General features: G+C 35.6%; 2 long non-coding RNA genes across 3 annotated transcripts; both read right to left on the bottom strand.

Annotated features, from left to right (window-relative positions):
* Positions 1–3160: 3160 nt before the first annotated feature.
* On the bottom strand, positions 3161–5442 carry LOC139193793 (uncharacterized). Its single transcript, XR_011578274.1, has 2 exons — positions 5005–5442; positions 3161–3714 (listed from the first exon to the last, which is right to left on the bottom strand). It is a non-coding gene; the product is annotated as an uncharacterized lncRNA (long non-coding RNA).
* Positions 5443–17415: 11973 nt separating this feature from the next.
* Positions 17416–20151, bottom strand: LOC139193791 (uncharacterized). Of its 2 annotated transcripts, none has more exons than XR_011578271.1 (4): positions 19866–20150; positions 19376–19481; positions 19224–19264; positions 17416–17594 (listed from the first exon to the last, which is right to left on the bottom strand). It is a non-coding gene; the product is annotated as an uncharacterized lncRNA (long non-coding RNA). The 2 variants fall into 2 exon arrangements; XR_011578272.1 differs by having other exon boundaries at positions 17447–17563; positions 19866–20151.
* Between the last annotated feature and the right edge of the window lie 3566 nt (positions 20152–23717).

Raw genomic sequence — 23717 nt, 5'->3', positions numbered from 1 at the left:
CACATTATGCATATACTAAAATTCAAAACAAAAAACACTATTTATTAACAGTGAAAGGGCGGAATTGCCCTTGGTTTTTTGTTTTTGTCCTCTTTGCACAGAAAAAGAACGACTTTGCCCTCGCTGGGCACGAGTTCTTCATCGCTGTCCTTTCCTGTTCGAGTATTGACTAAAGCAGAGTGAGAGGGACAGGCTTTGTCGGAGTGTCATTTTCCTATATATACTCTGTCTGGAGGCACCCACATCTTTCTCCTTGCCAATATCCCTTCCCCATTTTATTTTATTTTATTTTATTTTCTACTACTAATTATTATATATTTGGCAAAATACCAAACCCCTCTCTCTCTCTCTCTCTCTCTCTCTCTCTCTCTCTATTTCTTGAGCACGAGAGCAAAAGAATAGTCTTCCTTTTTTCATTCAGCCTTTCTGTCACTGTCAGTAAAATTTTCAACCAATGGCTTCAAAGGGATAGAGTCCAGATTTTTATTTTTATTTTTAATTTTTTTAACATCCATATGGACACATATTGATACGTGACGTCCAATCATTATTCATGTAGGTGTCACGTCACATGTTAACAGCTGAATTAGCCGCAATATGTATGAAAGTGTTCCAAAATTATGACTTTAAGTACCACTATGGGATGAAAAAAACTATATATACCAAATGTTGAAAACCAAAAAACTTCATAGTAGTGAGATTAACCCTTCTTTTTGGTTGAATTTTGAATTAGTTTATTTGTATACGACTTTGCTGAATATCAAAATACAGCACTACAAATAATTTGAATATATTTATCAGAGCTTTTATTTAAAGGGATCTTCGTTTTTTTTTTTAAATAAGGATTAGTTGTGGGACTTACTTTACATCAAACTTCAATCATCCAAACTGTTTATTTTTAAGTCTTCATTTATAGATAATCCTTATAAAAAAATCAATTCAATCTGAAACCATTTACCCATTTGATTGTCATGATGAAATTTCAATTTTTCTTATAACATAGTGTTTGTCAATTTCTTTGAACTTAATTAGATGTTTTAAACATTTTCGATTTCGCTAACAATTTGTAAGAATGATCTATGAAATGCAACTTGAAAATTAAATGGTTTGTGTCGTTAAAGTTCAATGAGAAATAAGCTCCACAACATATTCTGATTGAAAATATAATTAGATAAATAAAGGGCCTGTATATATCTTTTGTTGTATCAGAGCCCTCATCTTACTTCCGCACGAGTCATCATGAACTGATCATACCGAAACCTCTTTAGATCTTTATCAAGATGCATGAATTTTTCTCTCAATCATATGCCATATTTGTATACATTGCATGATTAAACTTGTTGCCTTTGATTCTTTGAATAAAAGCTTTGTGCCCACTAAATTTTGCACTGGTCTCACAAAAAATTTGCTGGTAAAAAAAAAAATGTAACAATATATTGGCCAATGACATCCCACACCTTTTGTTATTTTATTTCTTTTAATTAAATTAATATATTTTTTTAATTTTTTATTATTTAAATATTTGTTTTGGGTATAATATATATATATATATATATGTGTGTGTTGGAATGTGTAATGGGGTAATTATTATATTATTAAAATAATTAAAGTGTGGCTGACAAAAGTTGATCAAGCACATGGGTGCTTGCTTTCTAAAGATAGAAGGCTGTCTCTCTTTCTTATTCTCTGTAATCTCTCTTTCTCTAGAACCAAGTTATTAAATATCGATGATATCGGAAATATCGGTAGTCCAAAAACACGAAAATTTGGATGGAAATATCGGGATATTATCGATATCGATAAAAATTGAATAAAAACCACGGAAATTGTAAGAAAAACTTGGAAATTTTTATTGAAACTTTGCAGGATGTTTATTTAGTCAATTATTTTTTAGTTTATCACAAAAAATTGGAAGGAAATGCAATGCATGATAGATATAACTGATTTAAATTAATTATATAGCGAGTTGGCAAACATAGAAAATAAATTGGTGAATGTAGAAAAAAAATTATCTATGAAGTGCAACGTAGAAAATAAATTGGGAGAAGGGAGTTGGAACCTACATACCTTTATTTTTTAGTGGGAGTTGGCACCTTCATACCCTTTTTTTTTGGTAGGAGTTGGGACCTTCATACCACTGTTTCTTTCCTTGCGATTTTGACACTTCGTATTCTTTCCTTGTTAAATAAAAATTTTGAGAATAATTAATAAAATTTAGTGGTCCAATAATAAATGATGGATTATAAGGTTCCCTTCAAATTAAAAACTGAAGGTCTCGGGTTCGAAACCCGCTACTAGTATGGAAGCCAGACTTGAGACTAGAATAAAGCTGAAATATCTCTGTGAGTCTTCTCGACTCCTAAAAAAAGACATCTTATGGAATAAGATGACAAACTAGAAATTTGACCAGCAGGTCCTCAATAATAAACTAATTAAGCAAGGAAAATGATTGTTCACACAAGCTAGAAAAATTCTACTTGTTCGCATTAAGAAATATCTGTGCAGTTTGTATCCAACTTAAAAAGTGTCGTTCATTCACATTATACATATACTAAAATTCAAAACAAAAAACACTATTCATTAACAGTCAAAGGGCGGAATTGCTCTTGGTTTTCTGTTTTTGTCCTCCTTTGCACGGCAAAAGAACGACTTTGCCCTCGCTGGGCACGAGTCCTTCATTGCTGTCCTTTCCTGTTCGAGTATTGACTAAAGCAGAGTCTTTGTCGGAGTGTCATTTTCCTATATATACTCTCGAGGCAACCGTATCTTCTTTTTCCTTCCCAATATCCCTTATTCATTTTATTTTAAGGAAAATTAATTAAAAGGATTTGAAAACTTTGAGTTTTAATAAAAATAAATAAAATAAAGGATAAAGTGAATAACACCAAATTTAACTTTTTAATATAAAAATATGATTTTTTGTTAAAATTAACAATATCGTGAGCTTTTCGTTAAAACTCGTTTTATTTTATTTTATTTTCTTCTACTAATTATTATATATTTGGCAAAATACCAAACCCCTCTCTCTCTCTCTGTCTCTTCTGATGAGGATCTGTTGAGCACGAGAAACTGTTTCTTGAGCAAAAGACTAGTCTTCCTTTTTTCATTCAGCCTGTCTGTCACTGTCAGTAAAATTTTCAACCAATGGCTTCGAAGATCATGAATGAATATATGATTGATTGTCATTAAAAAGAATATAATAATTTTCATCATCGTCGATCAGCAGAAGCGCCACAAGCGAATGTCACTTTCCTCATATAAGTCATACATCATAGCTGGATGTGGATCCAAGGTCAATCATCTGTTTTACTTTTTCTTCGGTGCCGTTTTCAATTTGGTTTGTTTTTTTGGAAACTAGGAATAACATCACCAGGGCAAAGATGCCACAACAGTACAAAAAGCCTACACTGAGGCAAGCAACAACTGACCAACAAAAAACCAAGCAGCGAAGGGGGTAAGGAGTGAAGATGCTAGAACCGAGTTCGAACATCACCCCCTCTACTACTATAAAAGTCTAAGGTGGACAAGGTAATCCATCCTTATTTAAAACAAAAACCAACCAAGATGGAGGTCTATTAACCCATATGACATTGCACATCTTCGTATTGCTGCGCGACGCCAACCTGTCCGCCACCAAATTGGCTGATCTTGGAACTAGGGCTGGGTTCAAAAAATCAAAAACCGAAAAAAATCGAGAACCGAACCGGATCGAGACTGAAAAAAACCAAACAAAAAAAAAATCGAACCAAAACTGTCAAAACCGAACTGAACTGAATTTGGTTGTTTCGGTTCAGTTTTTAAGGTTCGAAAACCAAACCGAATCGAACTGAACCAAATTAATTAAATTAATATATTTTTTAATTTTTTATTATTTAAATATTTGTTTTGGGTATAATATATATATATATATATATATATATATATATATATATATATATATATATATATGTGTGTGTGTGTGTGTTGGAATTAGGGGTGGTTCGGTATGGGATCCCATACCGAAACCCTTGTCCCGATTCCCAAACCGAAATTTTCGGGAATCCCGAAATAGTTTCGGGATGTCGGGACAAATCGGGAATCCCGAAATGATTTTGGGCTTTTGGGCTTTTAAACTAAAATTTGACATATTATGCTTTTAGGCCCAATCTGCCAATTTTATTTTTACTAATCTGCCAATCAAATGGCAAGGCTTGTTTCTACTAATCTCTACTTAATACTAACACTTAGTTTTCATTTCCATACAGAGAGTGATGGATCAACTACAAAATAGTGAAAGAAAACTAAGAAGCTCAAAACTGTACACAAAAACCAAAATCAAGCAAAACGAATAAGCTCAAAACTAAACATTGCAAAGTAACCTGTTAATCATGCCCGAAAAATTTGATCACAGAAACTGAGCAAGCATGCCAAGAATCAAAGCAAACCCCACAAGAGTCAAGAAATGATAATTGATCCATTCGAAAAGTACCCAGACAAGTTCTGTGCACAAATTTGACATAGTTTCATAGTATATATATAACCAATCTGCCCACTGCCCATATGTGTAGTGGTGAAAAACTTTATCAACTAAATAGAATGATGTGTTGAAAACTCTGTTAAAATCTCATGGCCATAATTTTTTTTCCCTTAAAGAACTTGACTTTTAAAATATCAAATTTTTTAGACTTTTATTTGGTCCAAAAACACTGGCAATGTGATAGCGAGGACCGCAATCACAAGCACTTTACGGCCGACTGCCGAGCGGCGTATTAAAAAACTAAGCAGTTCTTTAGTTAATGGCAAGGAGATTTAACAGTTGGTCTATCCACGCACAACAGAACAACATTAATTTCCAAACGCTACAACATCATTGATCTTCATCCAGCTAAAATCCCGATTACCCATGAGTTCAAAGTTCAACCAAACAGTCTTAAATCCCAAACATTAATTCAAACAGAACGACATCTACATCCAAACAATCTTAAATTTACGAGTAAGAAACACGAAAGTTACAAACTTTTTTACCTGAGATGGAGGAAGAAGAAGAAGGAAGAGGATGCCTGAGGCGGACCGTGGGTTGTGGAAGGAAAGGCCGAGGAAGAAATGAAGTAGTGAACTCTGCAATTCATCAGGTGTGGTGGTGGGCCGGTGGCTGGCCGGAATTAGTCACAGAGAGAGAGATGAGATAAAGGCTCGTCGGCTAGATGAGGGAGAGATCAGAGACGAGAGATTAGGGCTCGGCTGTTCGATTCGATAGAAACAATGGAACGAAAGTGAAGTTTGTGAAATGGTATTCTGACCTAAAAACATATGGACGGCAAAGATTAAATCCAAAAGAATGAACGGTTGAAATAATTCTCTTATAATTAAAATATATATTTATAATATTTATTTTCGGTTCGGTAAGGGAATACCGAAAATTTGAGATGTAAAACCAAATCCCATACCGAAAATTTCGGTTTGGTTCGGGATTACATACCGAAAATTTCGGGATTTTTGGTTTGGGATCGGGATTTTTTCAGTTTGGTTTGGGATTTTTGGGATTTTTTTCCAGCCCTAGTTGGAATGTGTAATGGGGTAATTATTATATTATTAAAATAATTAAAGTGTGGCTGACAAAAGTTGATCAAGCACATGGGTGCTTGCTTTCTAAAGATAGAAAGCCGTCTCTCTTTCTTATTCTCTGTAATCTCTCTTTCTCTACAACCAAGTTATTAAATATCGATGATATCAGAAATATCGGTAGTCCAAAAACACGAAAATTTCGATGGAAATATCGGGATATTATCGATATCGATAAAAATTGAATAAAAACCACGGAAATTGTAAGAAAAACTTGGAAATTTTTATTGAAACTTTGCAAGATGTTTATTTAGTCAATTATCTATTAGTTTATCACAAAAAATTGGAAGGAAATGCATTGCATGATAGATATAACTGATTTAAGTTGATTATATAGCGAGTTAGCAAACATAGAAAATAAATTGGTGAATGTAGAAAAAAAATTATCTATGAAGTGCAACGTAGAAAATAAATTGGGAGAAGGGAGTTGGAACCTACATACCTTTATTTTTTAGTGGGAGTTGGCACCTTCATACCCTTTTTGTTTTTTGTAGGAGTTGGGACCTTCATACCACTGTTTCTTTCCTTGCCATTTTGACACTTTGTATTCTTTCCTTGTTAAATAAAAATTTTGAGAATAATTAAATGATGGATTGTAAGGTTCCCTTCAAATTAAAAACTGAAGATCTCGGGTTCGAAATCCGTTGCTAATGTGGAAGCCAGACTTGTGACTAGAATGAAGCTGAAGTATCTCTGTGAGTCTTCTCGACTCCCCAAAAAAGACATCTTACGGAACAAGATGACAAACTAGAGATTTGACTAGTAGGTCCTCAATAATAAACTAATTAAGCAAGGAAAATGATTGTTCACACAAGCTAGAAAATTTCTACTTGTTCACATTAAGAAATATCTGTGCAGTTTGTATCCAACTTAAAATACCAATATTAAATTAAACATGGTAAATACCAAAAATATATATGATAATATTTGGGAATTTCTTATATATTCATTACTCTCCAAAGTGGAGTATATATAGGAGTTACAATTGGTATTACATATGTACTTCACCAATGTGGGACAATAAACTACTATTGACACTTTAACTAATGTATAACTCGCAACACTCCCCCTCAAGTTGGTGCAAAGATGTCACGCATGCCCAACTTGTCAAGTGAGTTGGAAAACACACTATTAGACACAACCTTAGTAAGAGCATCAGCAAGTTGATCTTCAGATCTCACAAACGGAAACATGATAATTCCAACATCCAATTTCTCTTTAATGAAATGTCGATCAATCTCCACATGTTTTGTTCGATCATATTGCACTGGATTATGAGCAATCTCAATAGCAGCCTTGTTATCACAATGAAGTTTCATAGCACCCTTGTGTTTAAACCCAATATCTCTCAACAATTTTTCCAACCACAACAACTCACATACACCATGAGACATACCACGAAACCCAGCTTCTGCACTTGACCTAGCACCATCTTGTACCAACCTGTTAGAAGAATCATCACTGGACGAACCATCATCAGGCAACTCGTTAGACATATCAGCAACAGGCAACCGCTCATCAGAAGGTAATTCATCAGACATACTATCAACAGCAGGCAACCGATCATCATCTGTAGCCGACTGATTAGTATCACGCAACATAATAGGTTCTATTCCCAACTCTGTCTGTAACACATCATCCATATCATCTCTTCGAATCTACACTTCACTCCTCGTCTCCCCCTGAAGTGGAGAGTCGAAAGAGGGCTTCACAAAATACGAAACTTCCTCATGGAAGGTGACATCCATGGTAATATAAGTTTTTTGAGTCGGATGATGATAACACTTATAGCCTTTTTTATTGTTAGCATACCCAATAGAGACACACCGGATAACACATGCATCAAGTTTACTCCACTGATGAGAGTAGACATGCACATACGCAATACACCCAAACACTTTCGGATGAAGATTTGAGACAGAAACAAGAGAAACATGTTGTTTTAGCACATCAAACGGTGTTTGAAAATCAAGAACCCTACTTGGAACACGATTGATCAAATACACAGCAGCCAAAACAGCATGAGCCCACAAATGATTAGGAACACATTTATCCAACATCAAGGAGCGAGCAACCTTCATTATTTGACGATTCTTCCGTTCGGACATACCATTTTGTTGGGGTGTAAACGAAGTAGTCGTCTAGTGAATAATACCATGATCACGGAAGAAACATGCCAAAGTGTGATTCACATATTCTCCTCCGTTATCAAACCTGAAGACCTTAACTTTGGTTTGAAACTGAGTAGACACCATTGTACAAAATTCTTGAAGAAGTAACGGAGCATCACTCCTATTTTTCATCAAGAACACCCAAGTTACCCGAGTACAATCATCAATAAAAGCAACAAACCAACGGAATCCATTAGAAGTAACTTTCGCAGGACCCCACACATTAGAATGTATCAAATCAAATGGCAAAGTAGCTTTAGAATCACTTACAGGAAAGGAAGCACGATGACTCTTAGCCATGACACATGTTTCACACTTGAACTCTGAATCACAACAAGTGCGAAACAAAGAAGGAAATAGATGCTTCATATAACTGAATGATGGATGTCTCAATCGTCGATGCCACAACCAAATTTGATGTCTGTCATCCACTTTAGCACTTAAAACTTGATGATTATTTGAACCGGAAACAACAATATCCTCCATAGTCAAGATGTACAAACCCTCTATCCTTTTACCATAACCAATTATCTTCTGAGTTTGAATGTCTTGAAAATAACAATACTTAGGGTAGAAGTGAGCATAATAATATAAAGTATCAAGAAGTTTTCCTACCGACAAAAGATTGCACTTAACATCAGAAACAAGTAAAGCACGGACCAGTGATAAGGTTGGAGTCAGAGAGATAGTGCCTTCACCCTTCACATGGGAAAGTGCTCCATTTGCACTAGTAATATACGGATCACGAACATAGTCACATAACTCATCAAACACTCTAGGGTCATTAGTCACATGATCAGTGGCCCCAGTATCAATTATCCATTTATTTGTTCCACCAAGATGCATAACAACACTATGATTATATTGAGCCATTGAACAAAATCACGAACAATAAAGGCATAAAAGATACGCAGCGGAATGAAAACAATTTACCAGAATACTGTAGCAATCACTATTCACGACAATGTAGCAACAGACTATTTACGGTACTATAGCAATCACTGTTCACGGCACTGTAGAAGACACTGTTCACGCACTGCCCGACACTATTTTTATTTATTTTTTCACACGGAGGAAATCACGAAAAAATGTGGGCACAAAATTAAAGCACACAGGTCACCAAGAGCGAACTGCTCTGATACTATATTAAACTAAACATGGTAAATACCAATATTAAACTAAACATGGTAAATACCAAACATATATATGATAATATTTGGGAATTTCTTATATATTCATTACTATCCAAAGTGGAGTACAAATAGGAGTTACAATTGGTATTACATATGTACTTCACCAATATGGGACAATAAACTACTATTTACACTTTAACTAATGTATAACTCGCAACACGTTCACATTATACATATACTAAAATTCAAAACAAAAAACACTATTCATTAATAGTCAAAGGGTGGAATTGCTCTTGGTTTTCTATTTTTGTCGTCCTTTGCACGGCAAAAGAACGACTTTGCCCTCGCTGGGCACGAGTCTTTCATCACTGTCCTTTCCTGTTCGAGTATTGACTAAAGCAGAGTGAGAGGGACAGGCTTTGTTGGAGTGTCATTTTCCTATATATACTCTCGAGGCAACCGCATATTCTTTCTCCTTCCCAATATCCCTTCCCCATTTTATTTTTAAAAAAAATTAATGAAAAAGATTTAAAAATTTTGAGTTTTAATAATAAGGACAAAATAAAGGATAAAGTGAATAATATCAAGTTTAACTTTTTGATGTAAAAATATGATTTTTCGTTAAAGTGAACAGACTTTTATTTAAAACTCCCTTTATTTTATTTTATTTTCTTCTACTAATTATTATATATTTGGCAAAATACCAAACCCCTCTCTCTCTCTCTTCTTATGAGGATCTGTTGAGCACGAGAAACTGTTTCTTGAGCAAAAGAATAGTCTTCCTTTTTTCATTCAGCCTGTCTGTCACTGTCAGTAAAATTTTCAACCAATGGCTTCGAAGATCATGAATGAATATATGATTGATTGTCATTAAAAAGAATATAATAATTTTCATCATCGTCGATCAGCAGAAGCGCCACAAAGCGAATGTCACTTTCCTCATATAAGTCATACATCATAGCTGGATGTGGATCCAAGGTCAACCATCTGTTTTACTTTTTCTTCGGTGCCGTTTTCAATTTGGTTTGTTTTTTTGGGAGTTTTAACGAAAAGCTCACGGTACTGTTTACTTTAACGAAAAACCACATTTTTACACTAAAAGGTCAATCATGATACTATTCACTTTACCATTTATTTTGTCATTATCGTTAAAACTAAAAGTTTTCAAGCAATTTTCATTAATTTTCCTTTGTTTTTTTGGAAATTAGGAATAACATCACCAGGGCAAAAATGCCATAACAGTACAGAAAGCCTACACTGAGGCAAGCAACAACTGACCAACAAAAAACCAAGCAGGGGGTAAGGAGTGAAGATGCTAGAACCAAGTTCGAGCATCACCCCCTCTACTACTATAAAAGTCTAAGGTGGACAAGGTAATCCATCCTTATTTAAAACAAAAACCAACCCAGATGGAGGTCTATTAACCCATATGACATTGCACATCTTCGTATTGTTGCGCGACACCAACCTGTCCACCACCAAATTGGCTGATCTTGGAACTAGGGCTAGGTTCAAAAAATCAAAAACCGAAAAAAATCGAGAACCGAACCGGATCGAGATAAAAAAAAACCAAACAAAAAAAAAACTGAACTGAAACTGTCAAAACCGAATCGAACCCAACCGAATTAATTAAATTAATATATTTTTTTAATTTTTTATTATTTAAATATTTGTTTTGGATATAATATATATATGTGTGTTGGAATGTGTGTAATTATTATATTATTAAAATAATTAAAGTGTGGCTGACAAAAGTTGATCAAACACATGGGTGCTTGCTTTCTAAAGACAAAAAGTTGTCTCTCTTTCTCTACAACCAAGAAGGCGTGTGCTGTGTTATCTCTCTTCCTCTACAAACGAAAAACCATATGCTGACAAAGGTTGTATCAAGCACATGGGTGCTTGCTTTACAGAACTTTGTCTCTCTCTCTCTCTCGTAGTATCTCACTATTTCTCTCTCTCCGCTTCTTATTTCTTAAATCTTGATTCTATTATTTTGAAGTCCAGTTCTTCGAACTTTTGATCCTATTATTTTCAAGTTCGATTCTTTGAGCTTTTAATTCAACAATCTCCATCTTTGAGTTCTTTTTCATCCTCAAACCCACCATCAAATTCGAGTTTGTGATTCTATGATACAACTGCAGTTTTATTGGTGGCGGCAAATTGGATCAAATTATGTGTGGAGTTCGATGGAGGACGTCGACGTCTACTTCTTTTTTTGTTGTTGGGGCTTTGTTGGTCTTCACCTCTGGTGTTTGTTAGGTTGCTGATTCATGGTCATCGGAGCTGACTTTGACGGCGGCAAGGGAACTATGCAGCTAGGGTTTTCAATTTTTTTTCTTTCTTTTTTCGGGCTCAATCCTTGGGTTGGGTTGTTGTGCTGGCCTTTTTTTTGTTTGAGTTTAGTTGTGGGCTTTTATGCATGTAAGTTTAAGGAACGTTTGACTTTTATCAAAAAAATAAAAAATAAAAAATAAAACCGAAACTGAACCGAAAAAAACCAAAACCGAAACAAACTGAACCGAAAAAAATAGACCGAACCAAACCAAACCAAAATTTCGGTTCAGTTTTGATTTTGGCAAAAAACCGAACCGTTTCGAACCGAACCCAGCCCTACTTGGAACTCAAGACCAGCGCCAGCCCTGGAAAGACTCTCGTAACCTCAGAACATTCGCCAAGGTAGGAAAGGCTTCCCATCTGCCATTGTCCAACGAACTTGATAAGGTAGAAACCGACTCCTTATAATCGGATTCCACGATCACCCATAGATGGCCTAAAGCAATATCTAGTTCACATCCTCGCAAAATAGCCATGGTTTTCGCCGATACAACATTAGGAGCCTGAATTGCATACCGAGCCACAGCCACAAACTGACCCTCCACATCACGTATCATAACCCCAACATAACCCTTCCTTGTCGACTTCTGCCAACTAGCATTTACATTCACATTCAGATAGGAAGAAAACGGGGAAGGGGGGACCAATGTGTCACATGAGCAACCTTGCATGATATATTCATCAATGGAAGAAGAGCCCGAGTAGCTTCAATGAAAACAACAAAATAATTTGAGATAGCAAGGAGAACCTGGGTTAGATTAAGTGCTTGTTGGTTGAACAGAAAGTTGCACCTCGCTTTCCAAATATACTAACAAGTAAATGCCATATGAGAAAGCACAAACCTTTGATCCTCCTTCGACCCAAACTGCTGCGATGCAATGGAATGAAGCCAAGCAGCCCAAGAAGTAACCCCATGTCTGTCCACTTTATAATTTAGCACCCCACCAAACCAGATAGTCCCCACCCAAGGGCATAATAACAGAAGGTGTTCAATAGACTCCTCAAGCCTGGAATGACAGGTTCTCGGGCTATCTACTTAAACTTAGGTTTAAAGCTTCATATGCAGATCCCTCTTTATTTGTCAAGTGTGATGAGTCTTCCATTATCGTTCTCCTCCTTTATGTTGATGATATTATCCTCACTGGAAGTGATGTTGTGAAAGTTCAAAATGTCATTACTCAGTTAATCCGTGAGTTTGAAATGACAGACATGGGTCTCTTGCACTTTTTCCTTGGTCTACAGATTGAGTATCAATCTCAGGGCATCTTTGTACATCAATCCAAATATGTCAAAAAATTGCTCCAAAAGATGAATATGCTGGATTGTAAGCCTTGTTCCACACCTTGTCATCCTAATCAGAAGCTTCTGAATCATGGTAGTGAACTTGTGTCGGATCCTAGTACCTACAGAAGCATTGTTGGGGCTCTATAGTACCTTACCTTTACACGACCCGATATCTCATTTTCTGTCAATCAGGTGTGTCAGTTTATGCATTCCCCATTAGCTACTCATTTTGCTGCTGTGAAACGTATTCTGAGATATCTTAAAGGTACTATGACAGCAGGCTTGAGTTTTAAGTCCAGATCCTCTCTGTTAAACGCTTACACATATGCCGATTGGGCAGGCGATCCCAATGATCGACGATCAACCACGGGGTTTGTTATTTTTCTGGGTGATACTCCCATTTCGTGGAGTTCTAAAAAGCAGTATACTGTGAGTCGATCGTCTATTGAAGCGAAATACAGAGCAATGGCCACAACCACTGCTGAAGTCATCTGGATCCAACAGTTTCTTCGAGATTTGCATGTTGTTTATTCCTCTGCTCCCGTCCTTCACTGTGATAATATTTCCACCATGGCTCTTGCCACTAATCCTGTTTTGCACTCCAAAGCCAAACATATTGGGATTGATTGTCACTTCGTTCGTGAACGTGTTCAACAAGGGACAATTGTTCTACAATTTGTTGCTTCTGCAGATCAATATGCAGATATGTTTACTAAAGGGTTGTGTTCACCTCAGTTCACTCGAAATTGCTCCAATCTCATGCTTGGCAGTATGCCACATGAGCTTGAAGGGGGATGTTAGAGTTAATGATATAATGAGTGCTTAGGATTATGGCAAGTGTCTATGTATTATTGGTGGTGGTATTAGTAGAGAGATGTATAAATACCAAGAGTTGTAATTATTCTAAGTAGGTTGAATAAAAAGAATCATTCAGTTGTAAACAAATTTCCCTCTCTACTTTCTCTCTTTTGTTTCCTTAGCTTTTAAGGTTTTTCCATTGTTATCAGCTTGAGGGAGATGGGTTTGGTGATGCCGTGCTGCATAAAACTAGAAGAACCCGAAGGAAGTCGCGGGACGTGGCTTGAAGGAGATGCGTTTGGTGATGCGATGTTGCATAAAACCAGAAGAACCCGAAGGAAGTCATATGACGTAGCTTGAAGGAGATGGGTTTGGTGATGCCGTGTTGCATAAAACTAGAAGAACCCGAAGGAAGTTGCAGGACGTGGTTTGAAGGAGATGGGGTTTTGGTGATGTCGTGTTGCATAAAACCAGAAGAAACCCAAGGAAGTCGCGTCAATGAAGGAATGCGTGCCTAAAGAAATTTGGAAGTACGACTTGCATGAAGGAACAGTGCCAAACCACTGTGCCTAGTGATGGCTCCGAAGCTCTCTCATTTTTCGCGACAAACTGGAATCGGATGACTGCCTTCTCACCTGGACTTTGACCATAGCCCGCTGCGACGTCGTCGATCATTAAACACTTCAACAACACCAATGAAGACATTTGCGAGCACCGCCGCCATCTTCGCCAGCTACATCTTCGAGGACTCCCCTCGTATTCAGTTTCCCCAAGAGGCATTCGGTTCAACCCACTTCCAAGTTCTACAACGACTCCTCCATCTTCTTCCACAAGGTCTCTTGCAAGCTGCTCGACAGCCTCGCCAAGCTGAAGCTTTCCTTCAACAACAACCACAACAGCAAACTTTTTCCGCCGCACTTGATATTTGTCTCCAAGAACCTCTCCGTTCACCACAACTTCGAAGATCAATCTACACTCCTCAAAAGCTCCGTTGATGTTGGCCCAAAATTGCATCTCCGTACTACCCATCATCGTAAGTCACAAGAAGGAGAGACTACTAAGTCTAAAAGAAACAGGTGTCTTCTTACAATTACAAAAGCCAGTAATAGGATACTTCAAATAACCATTGGCTCTGCAAAAAAAATAGGACAAAGACCTTTGAAAGTTGTCAGTTGCTATCTTTATGTCTTTTGTCCGAGAAATAAAAAAAGGATGGAAGGAAGCATCACTTGGATGAAAGCAACACCAAACAAAAAAGAAGGAGTGAATAAAGGCTGCACCTCACATGAAGAGGAAGAGAGGATTTCAAATTTCAAGTCTTATTGGAACTTGGAAGCTTTAAAATCATATTAAAAAAAAACAATGAAGAGAAAAGCTTGCTGTAAGAAGGTTTTGAATCAAATGGGTTCAAAGTCCCATATTTAAATAGGGTGGAAAAGCCAAAAAAAAAAAAGAAGAAGAAACAAGAAGTTTGTTGTAAACAAACTTCACAAATTAATTAGGGACGATACTTACGTGGAACCCTCAAAGAACACGCATCACAAGAAGTTATATGGATCAAACCTTTCCCGAACCGTGTGGAAAAGCCATGCAAAGATGAATCCTAATTCACTAAGGATTTATAACACGAGGGAAGCCCTTCAACCAACCAAAAATAAAAGGCTGTTTAAATGCCTTTTCAGTCCATATGGCGTGAATCCTACCTTCCACTCAAGGAAAGGACAAAGTCCTATTTTCTTTGTACTGCGCATCCCATGTGGGTTGCTACTTGAAGAAAAAAGTGAAGTCCCATTTCACAAAGATCTATTGGATATTACTAAAGGTCATGTATGGGTTTCAAACAAGTCCAATCGACTTCTCATTTTGCCAAGTCTGAATACCCAATTGACTTCTCATTTTGCCAAGTCTGAACACAAGAATGCAAATCCAAATCAAGCACTAATGAACTACGCCGGTTTGATTCCGTTAAGGATACGTAGGCAGTCTGATATCAAAATTTTAGACGCAACCGTGAAGTTGAAACGAATCCCTGGTTTATATAAACTAAATTCACTCCTGCTATCAAATACCAAAATAGCACGAAGCCGAAGAAAAATTTTCAAAGGGCACAAAGCCGCAACAAATCTCAAAGGCACGAAGTCGTATCAAGTATCAAAAGGCACGAAGCCGTATCAAGTATCAAAAGGCATGAAGCCACAACAAATCTCAATGGCATGAAGCCGTATCAAGTATCAAAAGGGCACGAAGCTGTGACAAGACTTAAATGGCACGAAGCCACATATGCTCCTCGCCCGCATAAGCTAAAATTGCACAAGGCATTAATGCTCCAATGGCTTAAAGTCCTCGCCTACATGAGCTAAAACTGCATAAGGCATCAAATCCAAACAAGTATCAAGCATACAAGGAACTACGAGTGACTTGATCGCTCAACGAGGGTACGTAGGCAATCTAGGGTTCTACCTAGATACAGTCACAAAATCAAATAAACACTCCAAATCCCCAAGATACGATTTATTCATATTAGAATCAAAGGGTGTTCCTTTCCCAAAGGAAGGGTTGTAATTAATAGGCGTGTAGCCTATAATGGGTTGAACTTGGATTAATAAAACCCTCTTCAAGAAATGAACGAGGGTGAAATTGTGTCGAGTGGATTATTTGTTTACATATTATGTACAATTTTTTTTGCTCAACACCTACCAAGAAATACGACTTCCTCGTTCAAAATACTCCTTGTACATAATATCTTTGACATTAGACCAATTTCCTTTTACTACAGATTTTGTGAATGTAAACACGTCATTATGATAGTATCCATTTATAGTATGATTTAAGAAAAATGTTAGGAAGACCATCCTATTCGAACCAACTCATGAACCCCTTATGTGGAAGGTGACATTTATACATGCCACATATAATAATGTTGACAAATTTGATGGTAATAAAAGAAAAGGGAAAATATTACCAACATTTATAAATCCACCGTTGCCAGCATTTGAGCGACGTCCCACTTAGAAATGCAGAGGGTAGAAAAGCAAATTCATGTATAGGGTAACTTTCAAAGCCTTTAGCACATCCCAAGCTTGGGCAACGGTCAAGTAACTCGAATACAATATTTGTATGTATGCACATTTAGACTATATATATGTGTATGAGGCTCTTTAAAGGCTCTTTAAGGAGAGGAATCTCCATTTTAACTGAAAAATAAGGATGATGCGACAGCCGTCCGATCTCTTTTGATGAGATCGTGGGGTTGCAACTAAACACAACTTATTACATTTCTTTTCTCTTTTTCTCCGTTGCTCTGAATCTCTGCCTCGCGAACGACGCATAGCCAGGATAACCGAAGTCCAATCGAACCCAAATCTTTTCCCCTGATCATTTTGGGCAACCTGGAGAATGGATTTAAGGATTTTGGAGTTTTTTTTTTCCTTTCAATTTCTAATTTCTAGAGATTGATTTCAACGATTTGCTTTTTTTTTTTTTCAAATATTAAAGATTAAAACTTATTGAGTTCTGACTCAAATTGTTCAGTGGTTAGAAATTGAAGATAAAAAAAGAGGAACAGTGGTTAAAAAAAGATGGAAAGATTAGGGATTGATTGAATTTGAACCTCTAGTTTGTGGTTCGGTCCTTCGCGAGGCAGAGAAAGGAAAGTAAGAAAAGAAAGAACAAGAAATGTAATAAATGCATCTTTAATGTCCAGCCGCACGATCTCACTAAATGAAATCAGACACATATATATGTATATATATATATGTATATATAGTGCAGAAAATTTGATTCGGTTAAGAGTAGTTTCGTTACCAAATTGTTTGGCCTGAAGACAACAGATAACAAGTTCAGAGCCGCAAGGGCCTTTATCTGGCTTTAGATCTTCGAGTGGAGTTACAGAGTGGAGGTACCGAACTATATCCCATCGGTGATTCTTAGCAGCAATGAGAATCGGAGTCATTTGGCGGCCATCGGCAATACCGAGTAGTTTCTTGTTCTTCGCAACCAAGCATTCAACCATCTTGATGTTTTCTGCAGCAGCAATAGCAAGAGCCGTCTGACCATCAACATTTTGGATCTCCAATTGCTCTTCCGTCATCAACTGCACCAGCTCTTCCAGAATTTGCTCCTGCTCTCTGTATACTGCTTTGTGAAGAGCAGTACCCCCCCCCCCCCCATGAATCCGTTGCTGTTATTGCACTGGGGTGTAGGATGAGAAACTCCTTCGCTTTACACCAATCACCCCACCTTACAGCATGGAACCAAGGTTCATAATCAACTGTCAAGGGTACGTATGTAATTAAATATGGCATATTATACAAGGGATATATTAACTACTTTCTGATGAGATATCCCTCCTTATTTGGTGGAGGAGAAATGACAGAAAGAAAAGAAAAAAATAGTGAAGACTGAATAAAGTAAGAGGAATGCTAGATACCTTCCTCATTCCCCTTTTACCTATTCACTTTTTTCACTCATCACTTGATATGTGTGTTCTACTACCAAATTAAACTCATAACTCATTGGTAAAAATTTAGTTTAATTTGTTGGTAGAATACACTTGTCAAGTCTCAAATTATGAGTAAAAAAGATAAATATGAAAGGTACATCATTTTTAAAAAGTAAAATAAAAACTGAGATGGTTAATTATTGGTTTTGTGATGGGACGTGAAGCAAGGAAACCTATTGTTTTCTTGGTTTCTTAGTTCCTATAAAAGCCATACCCTCATACGATTCTATCATCGTACAGAACTCAAAACAGAGTTTCGGATAGAAAGAAAGCCTCTAGAGTAACGTTTGTTGTGATGATATATTTTGGGATAATGCTAGGAAAACTAAATTTATAGACTAAATTTTGAAAACTAAAGGACATTTTACACATCATTTAGTTTGCACATTATTTAGTTTCCAAATTTAATCTCCCCAACATTACCCTATATTTTGTACGAGTCCAAATTTTCTGCATTCAAAATTTTATGTGGCTTATCTAATTGAGTGACACATGTCTTTTAACTTAATTTCAAGTCACTGCCGGCGAGCATATCCAAAACGTTTGAAGTGAATCTTGGAACAGCAAAATCGGTTCTCTCAATCACACCTTATCCCACCTACGATTGAGGAGAGGGGGGAGGTGTGGCATGCATAAATCTGACAGCAGAAGCTCAAAAGGGTGCACCGTTGGTTTTCTTCTCTATTTTTTTTTCACTGTTAAGTTGTGATTAAGTGATAAAATGTAAAAGAATAGGTGTCAAGAAATTGAAAAGGGAACAGAGAGACCACATGGGTTTCTTGTGCAGAAAATATAGAACTCATTTTGTATTCCATTATTTTTACGGTGGAAGATGTTAGGTCCAAGGACCGTCAATTTATTTGTTGACTCTCATTATTCGTTATCTTTCCCGAACCTTTCCTTCTTCAATTCTCCTGAAGTAACTTCAAATAAATTACTTCAAGTACATAGAATGTTAAGACTTTAATCTAGTTTCTATTTATACACAACAATCTCTTCACACCCAAGTTTTATCCCTCAACACCCAACAATCTCTAATCCTTAATTTGATAACAAGGTTTTGAGATAACCTTATTGTGAAACACTGGATTATAGGGAAAAAAATCAAAATTAAAATTTTAAACAGAAAGATTAAAGAAAATAATACACAAGATATTGATAAACATGTCGAATCTCGTTCTTTTGGTCACCTGATGGTCAATGGTTCATGGTCACCAATCCTTGAGTTTGATATCAAGGTTTGATATAAAACCTTGAAAGCACATCCATTTATTCTCCACGATTTCACCCTTGATATTAAATTCAAGAGTGACTGACCTGACCATGTATTCCTTACACAAAAGGAAACCAAGAGAACCTTTCATATATATTTAATACTTTGATTTTCATGATAGATACCTGGTTTTTCTACTGGCTTGATCTCTGCTGCCATGCTCAATCTGTCAATTTATCCAAAAGAGATTTTATTATTGGTAGATCATGATCATGTGTTCATACATGGAAACAAAGAAAGAAATAGTGAACCAAAGTATAAGTAATTAACAACTCACAACTTGAATTGAAACGGGGAAGCCTTCTGATAAGACTTCAGCTTGAATTGGGGTTCTATAGCACTGGTGCTGCTAAGTTCCTGTTGTTTTCTTGGTCTCTTGGTTCCTATAAAAGCCATACCTTCATAGGTTACTATCACCCGTACAGAAATCAAATACATAGTTTGGATAGAAAGAAAGCCTCTGGAGTAACATTTGTTGCGAGGATATATTTTGTACTGAGTCTCAAATTTTTTGCACCCAAAGTTTTCTCTGGCTAATCTAATTGAGTGACACGTGTTTTTTAACTTAACTTCAATTCACACGGTTAAAAAATAAAAACTAAATACTAAAGAAAAAGAAATAACCTAAGCATTCCCCTAATCCCCACGCACCCCAACACTACCTCGCCGGCGGACTCACTCTCTTCCTCACCTATCACTGCCGGCTAGCATATCCAAAACGATTGAAGTGAATCTTGGAACAGAAAAATGGGTTTTCTCAATCATACCTTATCCTATCTTTGCCCCACTCCGATATGCGGATCCAGCGCCGAGAACAGCCAACCGCTCCCCGACTGGAACTCACCAAATTCCTGATCCCCTCATCTTCATCTCTCTCTCATTTGATTTGGAATTTTGAGTATGTTTTGGGTTTATTGACTTTTACTTCTATGTTTATGTTTGGGATTTTGAAATTCGAAGCTTTTGAATTCTGTATTTCATTCAATCTTTGGAATTAAATGGAGGGAGAGAGGGGAGCACGGAAGATACTGGGGAGGTGTGGTATGTATTTATATATAAACCCAAAAATGTGAATAGTGATTTTGGTGTGACCAAGCTTCAAGAAAAATATTTGGACAAAAATAGCTCCAAGACAAAAAACTTCAAATGCATTCCAAAATAATGCATCAAATAAGGTAGGGGTATTTTTGTTATTTTAATAATATTTTTTTAATAATTAATTTTTTTTGTGGTTTGTTTGTTTGTTTTTTTTAATTAGTACCTCATAATAAGCTAGTAATAATGTGATTCAATTTCTCTACTTTTAAACACGTTCAAAACATCTTAAGATGCGTGTAATGCCGGTTATAAAAAAAGTCATTCGCACGAGAATAATAATGTGATTAAATTAGTTGTCAAATAATATTTTTTTAACAAACGGTATTATGTATACTAAGGGGGAGGGGGTGGGCTTAGCCTCACAATGGACTAGCAATAGTGTGATTCAATCAGTTGTTTATTAATATTATTTTCTCTATTTTAAACATGTTCAAAACATCTTAAGAGGCGTGTAATGCCGGTTATAAAAAAAGTCTTTCGCACGTGGATAATAATGTGATTAAATTAGTTGTCAAATGATTTTTTTTTTTAACAAACGATATTATTTACACTAAGAGGGAGGGGGCTTAGCCTCACAATGAGCTAGCAATAATGTGATTCAATCAGTTGTTTATTAAATATTATTTTCTTTATTTTTAAACACGTTCAAAACATCTTAAGAGGGGTATAATGCCGATTATAAAAAAAGATCTTTCGCACACGGATAATAATGTAATTAAATTAATTGTCAAATGATTGTTTTTTTTTAATAAACGATATTATCTACACTAAGGGAGAAATTGTGGACTTAGCCTTATAGTAGGATAGCAATAATGTGATTCAATCAATTGTTTATTAAATATTATTTTCTCTATTCTTAATGTAAATTCTATAGAGACCGATTTTATTATGTGAATTCAGCAGATTTAATTGGTTTATGAGGGGTTTCTTCTAGCATGATCTAAGATTATTCATTTACTTCAAATATTTGACTTTCTTTTTGTCAATTTACTTATATAAATATATTTAAAACGTGTAAGTCACGCGTAGCACACCGTGATTCAAAAAATACCTTCTACACGCGCGTGAGTGCGTGCGTGAAGGCTAGTAAATTTGAAAGCAGAAGCTCAAAAGAGTGCACCGTTGGTTTTCTCCTCTATCTTTTTTTTTTAATTTATGTATTAATAGTTAACGCGGTTAAGTTATGATTAGCATATGTTAAATAACTAAAAATGATATGGTATTTAATTTGATAATAATTTTCAAAGACAATAATGTAAAGACAAAAATTGTAACATTGTAAAATATATAGAGGTATACTTGTTATTTAAATTTTTTCATTAAATGGGCACTCATTACTATACTTTTAAAAAAAAAATTTTTTAAGGCATAGTAAACCTCACTTCTGTTTTTTCTATAATTTTCTATTGTCATTAACGGCAGTTTTTTAATAAAATAATTTTTTTTATCAAATACATTTGATGTTTTAAATTTTTTAAAGCATAGTAATATAGATAAAATTAATTGTAATATAGATAAAATCATATGATGATTTTTCTTACGTTCAGTTCTTGCCAAATGTGAATTTGAACCACATTATTGTTTGCACATGAGGCTTAGCCCATAATCTATCCCCTTAATGTAGATAATATTGTTTGTTAAAAAAATAAATAAATAAGGAGAGTTCTCCGTGAATTTGGTTTAACACATGGCAAGTTTTGGATAGGTGGTAGTGTCACTCAGCGTTATCTAGTAGCAAGTCGAGCCCTACACAAATATTTATGTATTATATCTATTCGATATTAATGAATTTATTCACAATTATTGAATTCTTTTCCTTCTATTGTCAACGTTAATTAATCATATAATAATTAGGGAGTATGTAGATTAACAAAATTGCTGTGTCAAGTGCAATCTCGTTTCCCACTTCAACTCTCTGATTTCGGTGCAGAGAATCTTCCCTTCCCCTCTTTCTATCATTTTTTTTCACTTTCCCTTTATTTTCTTTAATCTTTCACAACTCCTTGTAAGTTTTTAAGTTTCTTTCCCTCTAAAAATCTCGTTCAAACGGGCCCATATATAATAGAAAAATACCAAGCCCTGAGGTTGCCTTAATCAATAAGTTTAGAAGGACCTGACAATATTAATCAAAGTAGATTGAACAAAATATACCTCGTCGTTTGCAAAGAAAAACATATTTACATTTCTTTAAACATTAGCAATGACTAAACATCTTATGATACTTTTTTGAAAGAAATAAAAAAAACATCTTAAGTCTCGTTTTTTATACGAAGTTTGTCCTTTATTTTCCACATGGTAACGCGTCTACTGTCCTCTTTTTATAGAAAAATGTCTTAAGTCTCGTTGTTGCAACCTAAGTTTAGAAATACTTGACAATATTAAAAATAAATTACACAAAACTACCTCAATTATGAGTTGAACCACAATCTTATACCTCATTTTTTAAAATTACAATGTCATATTTCATCTTACGAATTTGTTACAATGTCACACATCCGTTTGTTTTTCTGTCTATTTCTCTGTTAAATGCTGACATGGCTTGAGACGGAACCCACTCCCTAGCCCTATTGGATTATAAAACTAATTAAATATTATAAGTTAAAAAAATCATTTAAATATTTTTATAAAAAATGTTATGATACTTAATCATTTTTATTAATTGAGTAATGTTACACTTACCATATTTTTCATATCACATTAATTTAAAGATCAAAGGAGCAGTATCAAGTAAGCCTAGCTGGGAATTAGAAGCCATACTTTGCCTACAAATTAATTTAAGGATCAAAGCAGCAGTATCAAGAAAGCCTAGTTAGGACCTGGGAATTTAGAAGCCATACTTTGCCTACAAATTAATCTAAGGATCAAAGGAGCAGTATCAAGTGGGTCTAGCTCGGAGTTAGAAGCCATACTTGGCATACAGATTAATTTAAGGATCAAAGCAATAGTATCTAGTAAGCCTAGCGAGGACCTAGAAATTTAGAAGCCATACTTTGCCTACAAATCAATCTAAGGATCAAAGAAGCAGTATCAAGTAAGCCTAGTTGGGAGTTAGAAGCCATACTTTGTGTACAAATTAATTTAAGGATCAAAGCAGCAATATCAAGAAAGCCTAGTTGGGACCTGGGAATTTAGAAGCCATACTTTGCCTACAAATTAATCTAAGGATCAAATAAGCAGTATCAAGTAAGCCTAGCTGGGAGTTAGAAGCCATACTTGGCGTACACATTAACTTAAGGATCAAAGCAATAGTATCAAGTAAGTCTAGTGAGGACCTGAAAATTTAGAATCCATACTTTGCCTACAAATTAATCTAAGGATCAAATGAGCAGTATCAAGTAAGCCTAGCTGAGAGTTAGAAGCCATACTTTGCGTACAAATTAACATAAGGATCAAAGCAATAGTATCAAGTAAGCCTAGCGAGAACCTAGAAATTGAGAAGCCATACTTTGCCTACAAATTAATCTAAGGATCAAAAGAGCAGTAACAAGTAAGCCTAGTTGGGAGTTAGAAGTCATACTTGG

The sequence above is a fragment of the Malus domestica genome, chromosome 17 (genome assembly GCF_042453785.1).
Source record: "Malus domestica chromosome 17, GDT2T_hap1".
Lineage (NCBI taxonomy): Eukaryota > Viridiplantae > Streptophyta > Magnoliopsida > Rosales > Rosaceae > Malus > Malus domestica.
This window is presented reverse-complemented; position numbering and strand designations above follow the sequence as displayed.